Here is a 19,752-nt window from a genome sequence, read left to right as displayed (position 1 = left end):
TTGCTTTGGCATATTGTGTCTGACCGGCCTGGAATCATAAAACGTGTTGACTTTGAAACTGTGATTTCGGAACACGCTTCTCGTTGGGCCATGGTTGGGGCCGGCAGAGCTAGTCCTACCGACGAAATTGCCTAATTATCGTTTTCCGCTCATTTCACTCATTTGCATTTGTGTTAGTGATAACTTTTTAGACCGCCCAGTCGGAAGCTTATCGTTTAGTACGTTTTGTTTACACCAACCGTCTAAGTGCCAGAAAATCCGATCGTCAACGGTTTTTTTGCGTTTTTCAACGACGAAATTCCTTGCAGTAAGTAAAACGATTAAATAATTTTATATTACGACACAAGTTAATTTTTAAATTATACAATTCTTTCCATTTTAGGTTGATGAGCTATCTGATTACCGGGTTGTTGCTGAATGAATGCAATGACAAAGGATTTTGTCGGCAAACATTGCAGCTCCGATTGTGTCGCCGAGGGAGAAATGTGGCCCAGGAACGGCTAGTGTGGCCCAGGAACGGGCGTGCTTCAGTGCCGACGGGGAGGCATTTGGAGGTAGACAAGAAGAATATTACGAAGGATCTCAGACCGTACTCCAACTTCTGCGAAGATAACGATAGCGAGGTGATGGGTGAGCGAGTAAGAGAACGGTCTATACTCGACCGGAAGACAAATGTGCACTACGAGCTGAGAATGCGGTCCCGGGAAAGATCACTACAGCTTGGGTGGCGACATCGTTCGTAAGCGAAGGTAGCCCTGCTGTCTGGACCATTGCAAGCGCAAGTTTCAAGATGATTCGAAGCAGTCTGTATGTACGGCACAGTGCGGTTAGCCATACAATGCGAAAAAAAAGATATTGCGCGCAAACCCCAAAATTTTATTCCCACCTTTGGGTTTCCGCGCCGAAGACCCAGCGCCAGATTCGGCGACAAAGAAAACTGACAGCAGTCGCCGGACAGTTGGCAATCCTGATATTTGACGGCAGCCGCCCGGTAGTCATGGGAGTGGATTGTTGTCACGCAAATAGATCTTTTCGCTGAAAATGCATGTGTATTAAGTTATTGTTGACAGATTTTCTGCAGTGTTAGTGTGAAATTCAGCGATTTTCTGTATCGCGTAAGCCTTCGCTGGAAGAAAACGTCATGTTGTTCAGCGAAGCAAGGAAAATTTTCAGTGAAAAAAGCAATATCGATGGCGGGCAAGATCTTCGATTCACAAAAGGAATCCAGACCATCTGTTTATTCAGCTATACGCCCCTCCTCATCGTTTTATTCTTATAACTAGCACAGATCCGATACTAATGTATGAGCGCCTGCCCATATTGCTGCTGAACATGTAAGTTACTATTTCAAGTTTTTTTACGCAAAATTTCTATGAATTTATGAACAGTGCTTGGGTACTCATGCATGTAAACTAAATGCATTCTCGGATGATTTTGTACCTCTTAAGCTCATTCCAAGCTTAGGAGTACACTAGATTCTATGTGATGCAAATGCAAGTCAAATGCAAGTCAAGCTTAGGAGTACACTAGATTCTATGTGATGCAAATGCAAGTCGAATGCATTCTGGGATTATTTTGCGCTTTCTAAGCTCATTCCAAGGAGCACACTAGATTCTATGTGATGCAAATGCAAGTCAAATGCATTCGGAGATTATTTTGCGCTTCCTAAGCTCATTCCAAGCTTAGGAGCACACTAGATTCTATGTGATGCAAATGCAAGTCAAATGCATTCTGGGATTATTTTGCGCTTCCTAAGCTCATTCCAAGCTTAGGAGCACACTAGATTCTATGTGATGCAAATGCAAGTCAAATGCATTCTGGGATTATTTTGCGCTTCCTAAGCTCATTCCAAGCTTAGGAGCACACTAGATTCTATGTGATGCAAATGCAAGTCAAATGCATTCTGAGATTATTTTGCGCTTTCTAAGCTCATTCCAAGCTTAGGAGCACACTAGATTCTATGTGATGCAAATGCAAGTCAAATGCATTCTGGGATTATTTTGCGCTTCCTAAGCTCATTCCAAGCTTAGGAGCACACTAGATTCTATGTGATGCAAATGCAAGTCGAATGCATTCTGGGATTATTTTGCGCTTTCTAAGCTCATTCCAAGGAGCACACTAGATTCTATGTGATGCAAATGCAAGTCAAATGCATTCGGAGATTATTTTGCGCTTCCTAAGCTCATTCCAAGCTTAGGAGCACACTAGATTCTATGTGATGCAAATGCAAGTCAAATGCATTCGGAGATTATTTTGCGCTTCCTAAGCTCATTCCAAGCTTAGGAGCACACTAGATTCTATGTGATGCAAATGCAAGTCAAATGCATTCGGAGATTATTTTGCGCTTCCTAAGCTCATTCCAAGCTTAGGAGCACACTAGATTCTATGTGATGCAAATGCAAGTCAAATGCATTCGGAGATTATTTTGCGCTTCCTAAGCTCATTCCAAGCTTAGGAGCACACTAGATTCTATGTGATGCAAATGCAAGTCAAATGCATTCGGAGATTATTTTGCGCTTCCTAAGCTCATTCCAAGCTTAGGAGTACACTAGATTCTATGTGATGCAGATGCAAGTCAAATGCATTCGGAGATTATTTTGCGCTTTCTAAGCTCATTCCAAGCTTAGGAGCACACTAGATTCTATGTGATGCAAATGCAAGTCAAATGCATTCGGAGATTATTTTGCGCTTCCTAAGCTCATTCCAAGCTTAGGAGCACACTAGATTCTATGTGATGCAAATGCAAGTCAAATGCATTCGGAGATTATTTTGCGCTTCCTAAGCTCATTCCAAGCTTAGGAGCACACTAGATTCTATGTGATGCAAATGCAAGTCAAATGCATTCGGAGATTATTTTGCGCTTCCTAAGCTCATTCCAAGCTTAGGAGCACACTAGATTCTATGTGATGCAAATGCAAGTCAAATGCATTCGGAGATTATTTTGCGCTTTCTAAGCTCATTCCAAGCTTAGGAGCACACTAGATTCTATGTGATGCAAATGCAAGTCAAATGCATTCGGAGATTATTTTGCGCTTTCTAAGCTCATTCCAAGCTTAGGAGCACACTAGATTCTATGTGATGCAAATGCAAGTCAAATGCATTCGGAGATTATTTTGCGCTTCCTAAGCTCATTCCAAGCTTAGGAGTACACTAGATTCTATGTGATGCAGATGCAAGTCAAATGCATTCGGAGATTATTTTGCGCTTTCTAAGCTCATTCCAAGCTTAGGAGCACACTAGATTCTATGTGATGCAAATGCAAGTCAAATGCATTCGGAGATTATTTTGCGCTTCCTAAGCTCATTCCAAGCTTAGGAGCACACTAGATTCTATGTGATGCAAATGCAAGTCAAATGCATTCGGAGATTATTTTGCGCTTCCTAAGCTCATTCCAAGCTTAGGAGCACACTAGATTCTATGTGATGCAAATGCAAGTCAAATGCATTCTGAGATTATTTTGCGCTTTCTAAGCTCATTCCAAGCTTAGGAGCACACTAGATTCTATGTGATGCAAATGCAAGTCAAATGCATTCTGGGATTATTTTGCGCTTCCTAAGCTCATTCTAAGCTTAGGAGCACACTAGATTCTATGTGATGCAAATGCAAGTCAAATGCATTCTGGGATTATTTTGCGCTTCCTAAGCTCATTCCAAGCTTAGGAGCACACTAGATTCTATGTGATGCAAATGCAAGTCAAATGCATTCTGGGATTATTTTGCGCTTCCTAAGCTCATTCTAAGCTTAGGAGCACACTGAATTCTATGTGATGCAAATGCAAGTCAAATGCATTCTGAGATTATTTTGCGCTTTCTAAGCTCATTCCAAGCTTAGGAGCACACTAGATTCTATGTGATGCAAATGCAAGTCAAATGCATTCTGGGATTATTTTGCGCTTCCTAAGCTCATTCTAAGCTTAGGAGCACACTAGATTCTATGTGATGCAAATGCAAGTCAAATGCATTCTGGGATTATTTTGCGCTTCCTAAGCTCATTCTAAGCTTAGGAGCACACTACATTCTATGTGATGCAAATGCAAGTCAAATGCATTCGGAGATTATTTTGCGCTTCCTAAGCTCATTCCAAGCTTAGGAGCACACTAGATTCTATGTGATGCAAATGCAAGTCAAATGCATTCTGAGATTATTTTGCGCTTTCTAAGCTCATTCCAAGCTTAGGAGCACACTAGATTCTATGTGATGCAAATGCAAGTCAAATGCATTCGGAGATTATTTTGCGCTTCCTAAGCTCATTCCAAGCTTAGGAGCACACTAGATTCTATGTGATGCAAATGCAAGTCAAATGCATTCTGAGATTATTTTGCGCTTTCTAAGCTCATTCCAAGCTTAAGAGCACACTAGATTCTATGTGATGCAAATGCAAGTCAAATGCATTCTGAGATTATTTTGCGCTTTCTAAGCTCATTCCAAGCTTAGGAGCACACTAGATTCTATGTGATGCAAATGCAAGTCAAATGCATTCTGAGATTATTTTGCGCTTCCTAAGCTCATTCCAAGCTTAGGAGCACACTAGATTCTATGTGATGCAAATGCAAGTCAAATGCATTCTGGGATTATTTTGCGCTTCCTAAGCTCATTCTAAGCTTAGGAGCACACTACATTCTATGTGATGCAAATGCAAGTCAAATGCATTCTGAGATTATTTTGCGCTTCCTAAGCTTATTCCAAGCTTAGGAGCACACTAGATTCTATGTGATGCAAATGCAAGTCAAATGCATTCTGAGATTATTTTGCGCTTTCTAAGCTCATTCCAAGCTTAGGAGTACACTAGATTCTATGTGATGCAGATGCAAGTCAAATGCATTCGGAGATTATTTTGCACTTTCTAAGCTCATTCTAAGCTTAGGAGCACACTAGATTCTATGTGATGCAAATGCAAGTCAAATGCATTCGGAGATTATTTTGCGCTTCCTAAGCTCATTCCAAGCTTAGGAGCACACTAGATTCTATGTGATGCAAATGCAAGTCAAATGCATTCTGGGATTATTTTGCGCTTCCTAAGCTCATTCTAAGCTTAGGAGCACACTAGATTCTATGTGATGCAAATGCAAGTCAAATGCATTCGGAGATTATTTTGCGCTTCCTAAGCTCATTCCAAGCTTAGGAGCACACTAGATTCTATGTGATGCAAATGCAAGTCAAATGCATTCTGGGATTATTTTGCGCTTCCTAAGCTCATTCTAAGCTTAGGAGCACACTAGATTCTATGTGATGCAAATGCAAGTCAAATGCATTCTGAGATTATTTTGCGCTTTCTAAGCTCATTCCAAGCTTAGGAGCACACTAGATTCTATGTGATGCAAATGCAAGTCAAATGCATTCTGGGATTATTTTGCGCTTCCTAAGCTCATTCTAAGCTTAGGAGCACACTAGATTCTATGTGATGCAAATGCAAGTCAAATGCATTCGGAGATTATTTTGCGCTTCCTAAGCTCATTCCAAGCTTAGGAGTACACTAGATTCTATGTGATGCAGATGCAAGTCAAATGCATTCGGAGATTATTTTGCGCTTTCTAAGCTCATTCTAAGCTTAGGAGCACACTAGATTCTATGTGATGCAAATGCAAGTCAAATGCATTCTGGGATTATTTTGCGCTTCCTAAGCTCATTCTAAGCTTAGGAGCACACTAGATTCTATGTGATGCAAATGCAAGTCAAATGCATTCGGAGATTATTTTGCGCTTCCTAAGCTCATTCCAAGCTTAGGAGTACACTAGATTCTATGTGATGCAGATGCAAGTCAAATGCATTCGGAGATTATTTTGCGCTTTCTAAGCTCATTCCAAGCTTAGGAGCACACTAGATTCTATGTGATGCAAATGCAAGTCAAATGCATTCTGAGATTATTTTGCGCTTTCTAAGCTCATTCCAAGCTTAGGAGCACACTAGATTCTATGTGATGCAAATGCAAGTCAAATGCATTCTGGGATTATTTTGCGCTTCCTAAGCTCATTCTAAGCTTAGGAGCACACTACATTCTATGTGATGCAAATGCAAGTCAAATGCATTCTGAGATTATTTTGCGCTTTCTAAGCTCATTCCAAGCTTAGGAGTACACTAGATTCTATGTGATGCAAATGCAAGTCAAATGCATTCTGAGATTATTTTGCGCTTTCTAAGCTCATTCCAAGCTTAGGAGCACACTAGATTCTATGTGATGCAAATGCAAGTCAAATGCATTCTGGGATTATTTTGCGCTTTCTAAGCTCATTCCAAGCTTAGGAGCACACTAGATTCTATGTGATGCAAATGCAAGTCAAATGCATTCTGGGATTATTTTGCGCTTCCTAAGCTCATTCTAAGCTTAGGAGCACACTAGATTCTATGTGATGCAAATGCAAGTCAAATGCATTCGGAGATTATTTTGCGCTTCCTAAGCTCATTCCAAGCTTAGGAGTACACTAGATTCTATGTGATGCAGATGCAAGTCAAATGCATTCGGAGATTATTTTGCGCTTTCTAAGCTCATTCCAAGCTTAGGAGCACACTAGATTCTATGTGATGCAAATGCAAGTCAAATGCATTCTGAGATTATTTTGCGCTTTCTAAGCTCATTCCAAGCTTAGGAGCACACTAGATTCTATGTGATGCAAATGCAAGTCAAATGCATTCTGGGATTATTTTGCGCTTCCTAAGCTCATTCTAAGCTTAGGAGCACACTACATTCTATGTGATGCAAATGCAAGTCAAATGCATTCTGAGATTATTTTGCGCTTTCTAAGCTCATTCCAAGCTTAGGAGTACACTAGATTCTATGTGATGCAAATGCAAGTCAAATGCATTCTGAGATTATTTTGCGCTTTCTAAGCTCATTCCAAGCTTAGGAGCACACTAGATTCTATGTGATGCAAATGCAAGTCAAATGCATTCTGGGATTATTTTGCGCTTTCTAAGCTCATTCCAAGCTTAGGAGTACACTAGATTCTATGTGATGCAAATGCAAGTCAAATGCATTCGGAGATTATTTTGCGCTTTCTAAGCTCATTCCAAGCTTAGGAGCACACTAGATTCTATGTGATGCAAATGCAAGTCAAATGCATTCGGAGATTATTTTGCGCTTTCTAAGCTCATTCCAAGCTTAGGAGTACACTAGATTCTATGTGATGCAAATGCAAGTCAAATGCATTCGGAGATTATTTTGCGCTTTCTAAGCTCATTCCAAGCTTAGGAGCACACTAGATTCTATGTGATGCAAATGCAAGTCAAATGCATTCTGAGATTATTTTGCGCTTTCTAAGCTCATTCCAAGCTTAGGAGCACACTAGATTCTATGTGATGCAAATGCAAGTCAAATGCATTCTGAGATTATTTTGCGCTTTCTTAGCTCATTCCAAGCTTAGGAGCACACTAGATTCTATGTGATGCAAATGCAAGTCAAATGCATTCGGAGATTATTTTGCGCTTTCTAAGCTCATTCCAAGCTTAGGAGCACACTAGATTCTATGTGATGCAGATGCAAGTCAAATGCATTCGGAGATTATTTTGCGCTTTCTAAGCTCATTCCAAGCTTAGGAGCACACTAGATTCTATGTGATGCAAATGCAAGTCAAATGCATTCTGAGATTATTTTGCGCTTTCTAAGCTCATTCCAAGCTTAGGAGCACACTAGATTCTATGTGATGCAAATGCAAGTCAAATGCATTCGGAGATTATTTTGCGCTTTCTTAGCTCATTCCAAGCTTAGGAGCACACTAGATTCTATGTGATGCAAATGCAAGTCAAATGCATTCGGAGATTATTTTGCGCTTTCTAAGCTCATTCCAAGCTTAGGAGTACACTAGATTCTATGTGATGCAGATGCAAGTCAAATGCATTCGGAGATTATTTTGCGCTTTCTAAGCTCATTCCAAGCTTAGGAGCACACTAGATTCTATGTGATGCAAATGCAAGTCAAATGCATTCGGAGATTTTTTTGCGCTTTCTAAGCTCATCCCAAGCTTAGGAGCACACTAGATTCTATGTGATGCAAATGCAAGTCAAATGCATTCTGAGATTATTTTGCGCTTTCTTAGCTCATTCCAAGCTTAGGAGCACACTAGATTCTATGTGATGCAAATGCAAGTCAAATGCATTCGGAGATTATTTTGCGCTTCCTAAGCTCATTCCAAGCTTAGAGGCACACTAGATTCTATGTGATGCAAATGCAAGTCAAATGCATTCTGGGATTATTTTGCGCTTCCTAAGCTCATTCCAAGCTTAGGAGCACACTACATTCTATGTGATGCAGATGCAAGTCAAATGCATTCGGAGATTATTTTGCGCTTTCTAAGCTCATTCCAAGCTTAGGAGCACACTAGATTCTATGTGATGCAAATGCAAGTCAAATGCATTCTGAGATTATTTTGCGCTTTCTAAGCTCATTCCAAGCTTAGGAGCACACTAGATTCTATGTGATGCAGATGCAAGTCAAATGCATTCGGAGATTATTTTGCGCTTTCTAAGCTCATTCCAAGCTTAGGAGCACACTAGATTCTATGTGATGCAAATGCAAGTCAAATGCATTCTGAGATTATTTTGCGCTTTCTAAGCTCATTCCAAGCTTAGGAGCACACTAGATTCTATGTGATGCAAATGCAAGTCAAATGCATTCTGAGATTATTTTGCGCTTTCTTAGCTCATTCCAAGCTTAGGAGCACACTAGATTCTATGTGATGCAAATGCAAGTCAAATGCATTCTGAGATTATTTTGCGCTTTCTAAGCTCATTCCAAGCTTAGGAGCACACTAGATTCTATGTGATGCAGATGCAAGTCAAATGCATTCGGAGATTATTTTGCGCTTTCTAAGCTCATTCCAAGCTTAGGAGCACACTAGATTCTATGTGATGCAAATGCAAGTCAAATGCATTCTGAGATTATTTTGCGCTTTCTAAGCTCATTCCAAGCTTAGGAGCACACTAGATTCTATGTGATGCAAATGCAAGTCAAATGCATTCTGAGATTATTTTGCGCTTTCTTAGCTCATTCCAAGCTTAGGAGCACACTAGATTCTATGTGATGCAAATGCAAGTCAAATGCATTCGGAGATTATTTTGCGCTTCCTAAGCTCATTCCAAGCTTAGGAGCACACTAGATTCTATGTGATGCAAATGCAAGTCAAATGCATTCTGGGATTATTTTGCGCTTCCTAAGCTCATTCCAAGCTTAGGAGCACACTAGATTCTATGTGATGCAAATGCAAGCTGTGAACAATTTTAATCACAGAGTTTTGTCGTTTGAAATTTTATATGAACTAAGCTTGTTCTAAGCTTAGGAGCGAGAATCATACATTTCAGTGAACAATTTTAATCACTGAGTTTTGTCGTTTGAAATTTTATATGAACTAAGCTTGTTCTATGCTTAGGAGCGAGAATCTTACATTTCAGTGAATAATTTAAAACACTGAGTGTTGTCGATTGAAATTTTATATGAACTAAGCTTGTTCTAAGGTTAGGAGCGAGAATCATGCATTTTAGTGAACAATTTTAATCACAGAGTTTTGTCGTTTGAAATTTTATATGAACTAAGCTTGTTTCAAGCTTAGGAGTGAGTAATGTACATTTCAGTGAATAATTTTAATCACTGAGTTTTGTTGTTTGAAATTTTATATGAACTAAGCTTGTTCTAAGCTTAGGAGTGAGTAATGTACATTTCAGTGAATAATTTTAATCACTGAGTTTTGTCGTTTGAAATTTTATATGAACTAAGCTTGTTCTAAGTTTAGGAGCGAGAATCATATATTTCAGTGAACAATTTTAATCACAGAGTTTTGTCGTTTGAAATTTTATATGAACTAAGCTTGTTTCAAGCTTAGGAGTGAGTAATGTACATTTCAGTGGATAATTTTAATCACTGAGTTTTGTCGTTTGAAATTTTATATGAACTAAGCTTGTTCTAAGCTTAGGAGCAAGAATCATACATTTCAGTGAACAATTTTAATCACTGAGTTTTGTCGTTTGAAATTTTATATGAACTAAGCTTGTTCTAAGTTTAGGAGCGAGAATCATATATTTCAGTGAACAATTTTAATCACAGAGTTTTGTCGTTTGAAATTTTATATGAACTAAGCTTGTTCTAAGCTTAGGAGTGAGTAATGTACATTTCAGTGGATAATTTTAATCACTGAGTATTGTCGTTTGAAATTTTATATGAACTAAGCTTGTTCTAAGCTTAGGAGTGAGTAATGTACATTTCAGTGAATAATTTTAATCACTGAGTTTTGTCGTTTGAAATTTTATATGAACTAAGCTTGTTCTAAGCTTAGGAGCAAGAATCATACATTTCAGTGAACAATTTTAATCACTGAGTTTTGTCGTTTGAAATTTTATATGAACTAAGCTTGTTCTAAGTTTAGGAGCGAGAATCATATATTTCAGTGAACAATTTTAATCACAGAGTTTTGTCGTTTGAAATTTTATATGAACTAAGCTTGTTCTAAGCTTAGGAGCGAGTATTATACATTTCAGTGAATAATTTCAATCACTGAGTTTTGTTGTTTGAAATTTTATATGAACTAAGCTTGTTCTAAGCATAGGAGTGAGTAATGTATATTTCAGTGAATAATTTTAATCACTGAGTTTTGTCTTTAAAATTTTATTTCCCTTTCGTGACGGATTATAAATGAATGATTATCTCAAATTTTCTTTTATAAACTTAACGTCCTCTAGAATAAAACTTTCTTTACTTCGGCTACTTTATCCACCTATGCACTTTTTGGGGTCAAATTAGGACCAGCACAATTGCGCTGGTCCGTCCTCAAGCCGGTCGGTGTTCTCTAAGTAATTGCTAAAAATTGCCAACTTTTAGGCGTTTTATGATACAGAAGATTTATTGTAATTATTAAATCACTGCAAAGTGTTAGTTTGTAGAGATTTAGACGTATAATTTCAAATCTAGGAACACGAGATCAGCTTGACAGGGTATTCAAATCATAGAAGTGAATAAGAAGAAGATAATAAGAACAGCAAATCCGTGTACCAATCTAATTCACGATTTCGATATTGTGGATTTGGAAGAAAACCGAAGAATGAGCATCGCTCAAAATTCACTGCATTACTAGCGAACTTAAGGTGAGATGAGACGAACTTTTCAGTTTGCGTTTTCGAAAAAAATCAGATCGACATTACCAAAACAATTTGTCTTATTCACAGCGGCTAGCGTTCCGTTTCGCCTTAATCACCAACACCACATGCTCACTCACGCAAAATTTGGCGCGCTCGCACTGACAGACGCCCAGGTAGGATAAAGTCGTGGTTGTCGACACGGCGTCGGACTGAAAACGAAAACATCAGGGATGCATGTCGGGTCGGATGAGGAATGACAGAAAGTTCGCTGAAAACTTCGCTTCGCTAGTCCAACTGGCGAACTCCGGTTTGGTGCTGCGAGGTCAATAATATGGAGTAATATTATTCACGCAAGTATTCAAAGTTCTTTAAAAAAAACTCGTAAAAACTGATATCGTGTTCCTTGAAATAAAATTATACGTCTAAGTTTTTACAAACTATCACTTTGTAGTGATTTAATAATTAAAATCAATCTTCTATACCATGAAATGCCTAAGAATAGGCAATTTCCGATGGAATTTGGACCGCCTTGGGGACGGAACAGCACAATTGTGCTGGTCCCACTTTGATCACCCAGAAATATTGTGCTTTTCAACAAAGCACCGCTTTTTCTTTGCCGTTTTGTAGAACTACTCTTTTTCTATCGATTTGTATCTCTGCATACCCGGATTAAACTAATATTCATAAAAATACGACAGATAAAACTTTGTCAACTCCTAGGGTGATTGTTAACTTTTTGTTTAACTTATTGTGGCGTTTTTCATAAACAATTCCAACCAAAGCTGAGGCTCAGAAATACAAGTTAGAGTAATAACTCGATCATAAAAAATATTTACATCACATATTTTGAGGAAAAAACAATTGAAAAAAATGTGCAAAACCAATGCTGAAAAACAGCACGATTGTGCTGGTTCGTCCCGAAAGGGATATGAACTAAGCTTGTTCTAAGCTTAGGAGTGAGTAATGTACATTTCAGTGAATAATTTTAATCACTGAGTTTTGTCGTTTGAAATTTTATATGAACTAAGCTTGTTCTAAGCTTAGGAGCGAGTATTATACATTTCAGTGAATAAAGCATTGTCCAGTTAGAATCCGGACGCAAAGGATAATTTATTGTGACGCTCTCAATGATCATAATCATATTTTTTTCACAGCAGTCTGATCATAAACAAGTCCTCTATTGACGGTGAAAATTTCATCGATTTTCTTGCTACGAGTGAAAAGTTATTTCAGATTGAAGACAAGTGAAGGAAAAAAATCTTGCACTAACACGCTGAAAATTAAGCGTGGTCAGGTACGACAGTCGCGAAAAATGTTAATGTCTCCATAACCATTATGTGTGATGTGCACAGATGTTGTTAACCATGTCATGAGGAAGTGCCCAAGGAAGATTGAAGTTTATGTTCATGGATAAATCTGCTTGGAATTCCAAGATTTGCCAGGAAGTTCGAGCTCTGGACATCGTTTTCTCACATCACGATTTTGACACCAAATGTGTACAAAGATGATAACCTCAAGAATCGCGTGCTGCTTTTCAAAAATGCACACAAGGGATCTGTACAGGTTTGAGCTAATTTGGTGAGCTATCACGACAGCCTGAGATGTGTAGTGGTGTCATCACTGTTGGATAGTGTTTATTACGAAAAAAACACTCAAATTTCGCTTCTTTGGAATTCACTGAATAGCCCATAATTTCTCAAGTAGAGAAATATTTAGCAAAGTTTCTTTGGAATCCTAATCAAATTGGTAGAGAGTCTCATGACACTACAGAGATGACCTGATTGTTAAACAAATCCGCCGAAGGGGTTGATGTTAAAATTTACTACCATTGTGCAGATTTTTAAGGAAGTTTTAAGGAATCACGGAAAAAATGAGAAAATGTATTAAAAATTAAATTAAATAAATTTAATGATATTTTTCCATGTTGGCGATGGCACCGGGGCGCAATCTTCCAATTGGCAGCACGATCGGGGTGTGGTGTTCCTCTTGCGGTGGGACTAGACCAAATACTTACTGAATCCAGCAGCACTCTTGTCCACAGCTATCGCGATGATGAATCGACGATGATCAGGATGACGAAACCCACAATCGTTTCACGGTACCGTTGCGAAGGGATACGGTATTACATTCCGTGCGTGCCAACCAACAGACTAGACGGAACGCGTTACTTTCGAACACCGATACTACTCACTCAGAGTAGGAGGTTCAAGAAGGAGTATAGTTAAAATCGAACGTCCAAATCGTGTGTGATAGGATTTAGGCCTTTCTAGACTCATGCCAACGTTACTCGCATTCGGAACCTTGGCGTACCAGAGTGAGAAAATAAATGCCTTCACACTTGAATCTAAATCGAACTGGCCTTTTCTAGACTCATGCCAACGTTTCTCGCATTCGGAACCTTGGCTTACCAGAGTGAGAAAAAGTTCGATAAATTCAATGATTTGGGACTCGTCTAAAATCGTGTGTAGAGCACTTAGGCCTTTCTAGACTCATGCCAACGTTACTCGCATTCGGAACCTTGGCGTACCAGAGTGAGAAATAAGTGCCTCTACACTTGGATCAAAATCAAACTGGCCTTTTCTAGACTCATGCCAACGTTTCTCGCATTCGGAACCTTGGCTTACCAGAGTGAGAAAAAGTTTGACCGACCCAATGACTTAGACTTCCACGATTCTAAATATCAACACTTTAGAAGGATTGAATTATCCAATCAAGTGATCAGAATAATTTAAGCTTCGCAAGTGCAAGTTCAGGATCAAAGGAATTTGAGTAGCAAAATACTTATCCGGGAGGTATCCAGTGTGGAGTCCAAAAACAAAACTGACTGTCGTCTTTATTGATCTTCCTCTTTTATAGCCGCAGGGCCTACCAAAAATTACACATGATCTTTCCTGAAAGGATGATGTAATAGCGGCTCTCGTTACGATCTACACATTTACACTTTCAGTACGTGTTTTAACATGAATATATGAGCGGCCAGATTTCTAGAATGATCTTTCGCGGGTACATGGTTTTTCGTGTTTTTCACAGGAGAAATATTTTCTTCTCCGCAGAGAGAATTTTCCTGAATTTGAGCAATCTCTCTAGCTACATGATTTGATTGTATTTGTACAGAATTAGATCTACCATTCATATTTTGCACGATCCCGATGCTCAGCTGGCCTAATTTTCAAGATCAAGTTCAATGATTAATTTTGATTACATTTAGAATGCTACCGATCTGCTAGGCTATTGGTATGGTTTCCATCGGGTGTCGCTTCAGATTGTTTATTTTATCATGCTGCTCAAAGTCAGTCGAATCCCTCAGCCGCATAGCTTTTGCTTCGTTATGCTGATAAACATTGCCGCTCTGCTCTACGTTTATAATCGCGGGCCCTATTATATTGTGGTAGGTCATGATTGTTCGAATTTGATTGGGGTTTTATGATGCGGCTCGCTTGGTTAGTTGTAGGAAATGGTTGGAAAGGAATTCGTTCCGAATTGTGTGGATTCAAATGTACTTCACGCTTCGCGTTCGTAACATTCCATGAAACTACAGTAAATTATCTTTGTTTTGAGGGCTTCACCTTTTCTGTATGTTATTCCACCTCTGAGATATAAGTGATTATCTGCGTCCGGATTCTAACTGGACAATGCTTTAATTTCAATCACTGAGTTTTGTTGTTTGAAATTTTATATGAACTAAGCTTGTTCTAAGCTTAGGAGTGAGTAATAATTTAAGAACCTCCTGGAGTTCCCCGGATAGTCAGAAACTTCTCCAGGAGTTCCCCGGAAATATCTCCAGAAGTTCCTCGAGAATTTCTTGAGCAGTTCATCGGCAATTCTTCCAGGAGTTCCTCATAAATTCTTCCACTAGTTCCAAATTGCTCCAGGTGTTCTTCGGTAATTCCTCCGGGAGTTCCTCGGGAATTGCTGCAAGTGTTCTCCAGAAATATCTGTTGGAGTTCTTCGGGAATATCTCCAGAAGTTCCTCGGGCATTCCTTCATGAGTTCCTTGGGAATTCCTCCAGGAAATCCTCGGGAATTCCTCCAGGAGTTCCTTGGGAATTCCTCCAAAAGTTCCTTGGGAATTCCTCTATCAGTTCATTGGGAATTCATTGAGGAGTTACTTGAGAATTTCTTCAGGAATTCGCCAGAAATTTCCTCAGGAGTTCGCCAGAAGCGGATATTTCAGGTGTTCGCCTGAAGCTGAAATATCTGAGTTCTTCGGAAATATATCCAGAAATTCCTCTGGAATTCCTCCAGGAGTTCCTTGCAAATTTCTGCAGGAGTTCCTCAAGAATTTCCTCGAGGATTGATCGAGGAGTTGCTCAGAAACTCTTCCAGCAGTTTCCAATTGCTCCAGGCGTTCCTCAGAAATTCCTCCTGGAGTTCCTCGGAAATTCCTCCAGAAGTTCCTAGGGAATTTCTGCAAAAGTTCCTTGAGAATTTTTCCGGGAGTTCCTCAGGAATTTCTCAAGAATTATCTCGAATATTCATTAAAGAGTTCTCGGGATTTTTTTTCTCCGGGACTTCCTCGGGAATTCCTTTAAAAATTCAAGCGGAATTCTTCCAGGAGTTCCTCAGAAATTTTTCCAGCAGTTCCAAGTTGCTCCAGGGGTTCCTTGGAAAATCCTCCAGGAGTTCCTCGGGAATTCCTCTAGGAGTTTATTTGGAATTCATCCAGGAATTCTCCATTAGTTCTAACATGCTCCAGGAGATCCTCGGGAATTCCTCCTGGAGTTCCTCGGAAATTGCTGCAGAAGTTCCTCAAGAATTTCTTTAGGAGTTCTACAGAAATAACTTCAGGAGTTTTTCGGCAATATCACCGGACGTTCCTCGGGATTTCCTCATGGCGTTCCTTGGAAATTTCTCCGGAAGTTCCTCTAGAATTTCCTCGAGGATTAATTTAGGACTTCATTGGAAATTCTTCCAGCAGTTCCAAATTGCTCCAAAAGATCATTGGGAATTCCTCCAGAAGTTCCTCAAGAATTCCTCCAGAAGTTCTTTGGAAATTCCTCCAGAAGTTCCCCGGAAATTTCTCCAGGAGTTCCTCGGAAATTCCTCCATGAGTTCATTGGGAATTCATTAAGGAGATCTTCGGGAATTTACGCAGGAGTTTCTCGAGAATTCTTTCAGGATTTCCCCAGAAATATCTGCAGGAGTTCTTCGGAAATATCTCCAGAAATTCCTCGAGAATTCCTTGATTTTTTTTACAATAGTTCCTCAAGAAAATCCTCGAGGATTAATCTAGGAGTTCCTCGGAAATCCGCCCAAGAGTTCCTTGGAATTCCTTCAAGAGTTCTTCGGAAATTCCTTCAAGAGTTCTTCTGAAACTAGAGACGAACCAGCCAAGGGCTGAAAGTCTTTTTAATAAAGACAAATCAATCAATCAATTCTTCTGAAACTCCTCCAGAAGATCCTCCAGGAGTTCTCCGGGAATTCCTCCATGAGTTCCCCGGGAATTCCTTCAGGACTTCCTCGGAAATTCTTCCAGGAGTTTATCGAGAATTTCTCCAGGAGTTCCTCGGATATTCCTCCAAGAGTTCCTCCTTCAGGTGTTCCCCGGAATTCCTCCAGGACTTCTTCGGAAATTTCTCCAGAAGTTTATCAGGAATTTCTCCAGGAGTTCTCCAAGAGTTTCTCTTAAATTTCTCCAGTAGTTCCTAGGGAATTCCTCCAGAAATTCCTCGGGAATTCCTCCAGGAGTTCCTTGGGAATTCCTCCAGGAGTTCCTTGGCAATTCCTCCAGGAGTTCCTTGGCAATTCCTCCAGGAGTTTTTTGGAAATTCCTCCAGGAGTTCCTCGGGAATTCCTCCAGGAGTTCCTCGGGAATTCCTCCAGGAGTTCCTCGGGAATTCCTACAGGAGTTCATCGGGAATTCCTCTATCAGTCCATTGGGAATTCATTAAGGAGATCCTCGAGAATTTATGCAGGAGTTCCTCGAGAATTTCCTCAGGAGTTCGTCAGAAGCGAATATTTCAGCTGAAATATCTGAGTTCTTCGGAAATATATCCAGAAATTCCTTTGGAATTCCTCTCCTGATCCAGGAGTTGTTAAGAAATTCTTCCAGGAGTTTCAAATTGCTCCAGAAGTTCCTCGGGAATTCCTCCAGGAGTTCCTTGGATTTTTATCCGGGAGTTCCTCAGGAATTTCTCAAGAATTATCTCGAGGATTCATTCAAGAGTTCTCGGGATTTTTATCTCCGGGACTTCCTCGGGAATTCCTTTAAAAATTCAAACGTAATTCGTCCAGGAGTTCATCAGAAATTCTTTCAGCAGTTCCAAGTTGTTCCAGGAGTTCCTAGGAATGTCTTCCAGGAGTTCCTCGGGAATTCCTCAAGGAGTTTATTTGGAATTCATCCAGGAATTCTCCACTTATTCCAAGACGCTCCAGGAGTTCCCCAGAAATTCCTCCTAGAGTTCCTCGGGAATTGCTGCAGAAATTCCTCGAGAATTTCTTTAGGAGTTCTGCAGAAATATCTTCAGAAGTTTTTCGGCAATATCTCCAGACGTTCCTCGGGATTTCCTCCTGGCGTTCCTTGAAAATTTCTCCGGGAGTTCCTCTAGAATTTCCGCGAGGATTAATTTAGGAGTTCCTCAAAAATTCGTCCAGCAGTTTCAAATTACTCCAGATGATCCTTGGGAATTCCTCCAGGAGCTCTGACAAATTTTCCGGAAGTTCATCATGAATTTCCTTGAGGATTCATCCACAAGTTCCTCTGAAATTCCTCCAAGAGTTCCTCTGGAATTCCCCCAGTAGTTCCTTAGTGAGTTCTATAAGAAATTCCTCGAAAATTCCTCCAGGAGTTCTTTGGGAATTCCTCACGGAGTTTCCTGGAAATTGCTCAAGGAATTCCTCAAAAATTGCTCCAGAAATCCTTGAAAATTTCTTGCTCTAAGAGATCCCCGAGAATTCATCCAGGAGTTCTCTGTAAATATCTCTAGTATGTCCTCAAAAATTCCTCTTGAATATCCTCGTGAATTCCTCCAGGAGTTCCTCTGGAATCCCTCCAGAAGTTTATCGGGAATTGCTCCAGGACTTTCTTCTGAATTGCTACAAGAGTTCCGCCGAAGTTGCCTCAAGAGTTCCTCTGGTAATACTCCAGGAGATCATCAAAATTTGTTCCAGGAGTTCTACGGGAATTGATCCAAAACTTCCTCTTGTATTACTCCACGGGTTTTCAAAGAAATCCTGGAGAAATTCCTTAAGAACTCATGCAGCGAATCTCGAGGAACTCCTGGAGGAATAACCGAGGAACTTCGGGAAGAATTCCAGAGCAACTCCTGAAGAAATTTCCTCATGGGTTCTACTGGATAAATTTTTGAGGAGCTCGTGGAGGAATTCTCGAGGAACTCCCGAACAACTTCTGGATGAACTCCTGTATAAATTTGAGAAAGTCCCAGAGTAACTCCCGAGGAATTTCCGAGGAACTCTTGGGTGAATTTTCGAGGAAATCCCTAGAAAGTCATTGAGAAATTTCCGAGGAATTTCTGAATGAATTTTCTAGGAGCTGCTGAAAGAATTCTAGTGGAACTGCTGGAGTAGTTCCCGAGAAACTACTGAAGAAATTCCCGAGAAACTTCGAAAAACTGGAGGGATTCTCGTGGAACTCTTGCAAGAATTTTCAAGAAACTTCTGCAGGAATTCCCGAAGTCCTCCTGCTGGAATTCCTGGAGGATTCTAATACCTACATAATTGATTACTAATAATGTTTATATTTTTCCAGGGTGACAACGCAGCCATCTTCGAGTCAGTGTTGCATTAACCCTGGCGCCGTCGGAATAATCGTTTCCTTATTGTTTCAAAGTGTCAAGATGGCTCGGGGACCGAAGAAACATTTGGAGCGTATGAACGCTTCAAAAAGATGTTGGACCAGACCAGACCAGGTTAACTTTGCCCCGCGTACATCCATGGATCCACACAAGCTTGTGATTTTCTTTCGCATCTGAAGTACGTCTTGACCACCACCGATGTCACCAAGATCTGTAACGTCACATCTAGATCGATGGCAAGGTTCGCACTGACTTCAACTACCCGGTCGGATTCATGCGTTAGATCGGCCGTGGAAGGTGCCGTTCATCTTGATTGGATCCGAGCATCCACCAGAACGATTATTGTCACCGGTGATGGGCGTGTTCAAGCTCGACCACGAAGATCTGTGCGTGACCAACTATCAGAACGGAAGATGAGCGGTTTGCATGCGGGTAATCGCTTTTTTAAAAAGTGAGAAGAAGACCTGTTTTGAATGCTGAAAATACAAAAATCCGTTTATAATACCACTATGAAAGTAAACTGAAATATGTAGAAGAATACGAAAGCCCGCTTAGCCGAAGCGGTATGCAAGCGATGTTCAATTTCCGATCGATTTAGGATAGGGTGACGATGGATATTATCCGCAGGTTCAATTCGTCATGAAGGGATTTTGTCGGCCAAACTACCTGAAACTTGGTCGTTTAATTCAGCTTGGTTGGGAAGGATTTGAGGCCTAGGTACTCTGAGTTCAACAGCTTTTAACCGTTATGTGGCCGGCAATTTTTTTGCTTTTTTCTACACCGTGTATTTTAAATGGGTGCTGGGTACCCGGGTACCCTGCCGGCCACATAAGGGTTAAAAATCCCCCATGACGAAGAGAACAAAACTGCCAAGATACGCAATTTCCCCTATTTTCATATCCCAGTTGGGACGAAAACAATAAAGGAAGCAATACATATTA

At 40.1% G+C, this 19,752-nt stretch overlaps 1 long non-coding RNA gene across 1 annotated transcript; it reads left to right on the top strand.

Annotated features, from left to right (window-relative positions):
- Positions 1-1,182: 1,182 nt before the first annotated feature.
- Positions 1,183-19,752, top strand: LOC134288318 (uncharacterized). Its single transcript, XR_009997899.1, has 2 exons — positions 1,183-1,334; positions 18,766-19,752. It is a non-coding gene; the product is annotated as an uncharacterized LOC134288318 (long non-coding RNA).

The sequence above is a fragment of the Aedes albopictus genome, chromosome 2 (genome assembly GCF_035046485.1).
Source record: "Aedes albopictus strain Foshan chromosome 2, AalbF5, whole genome shotgun sequence".
NCBI lineage: Eukaryota > Metazoa > Arthropoda > Insecta > Diptera > Culicidae > Aedes > Aedes albopictus.
The sequence above is the reverse complement of the archived record's forward strand: the minus strand, read 5'-3'. Positions and strand labels throughout refer to the sequence as shown.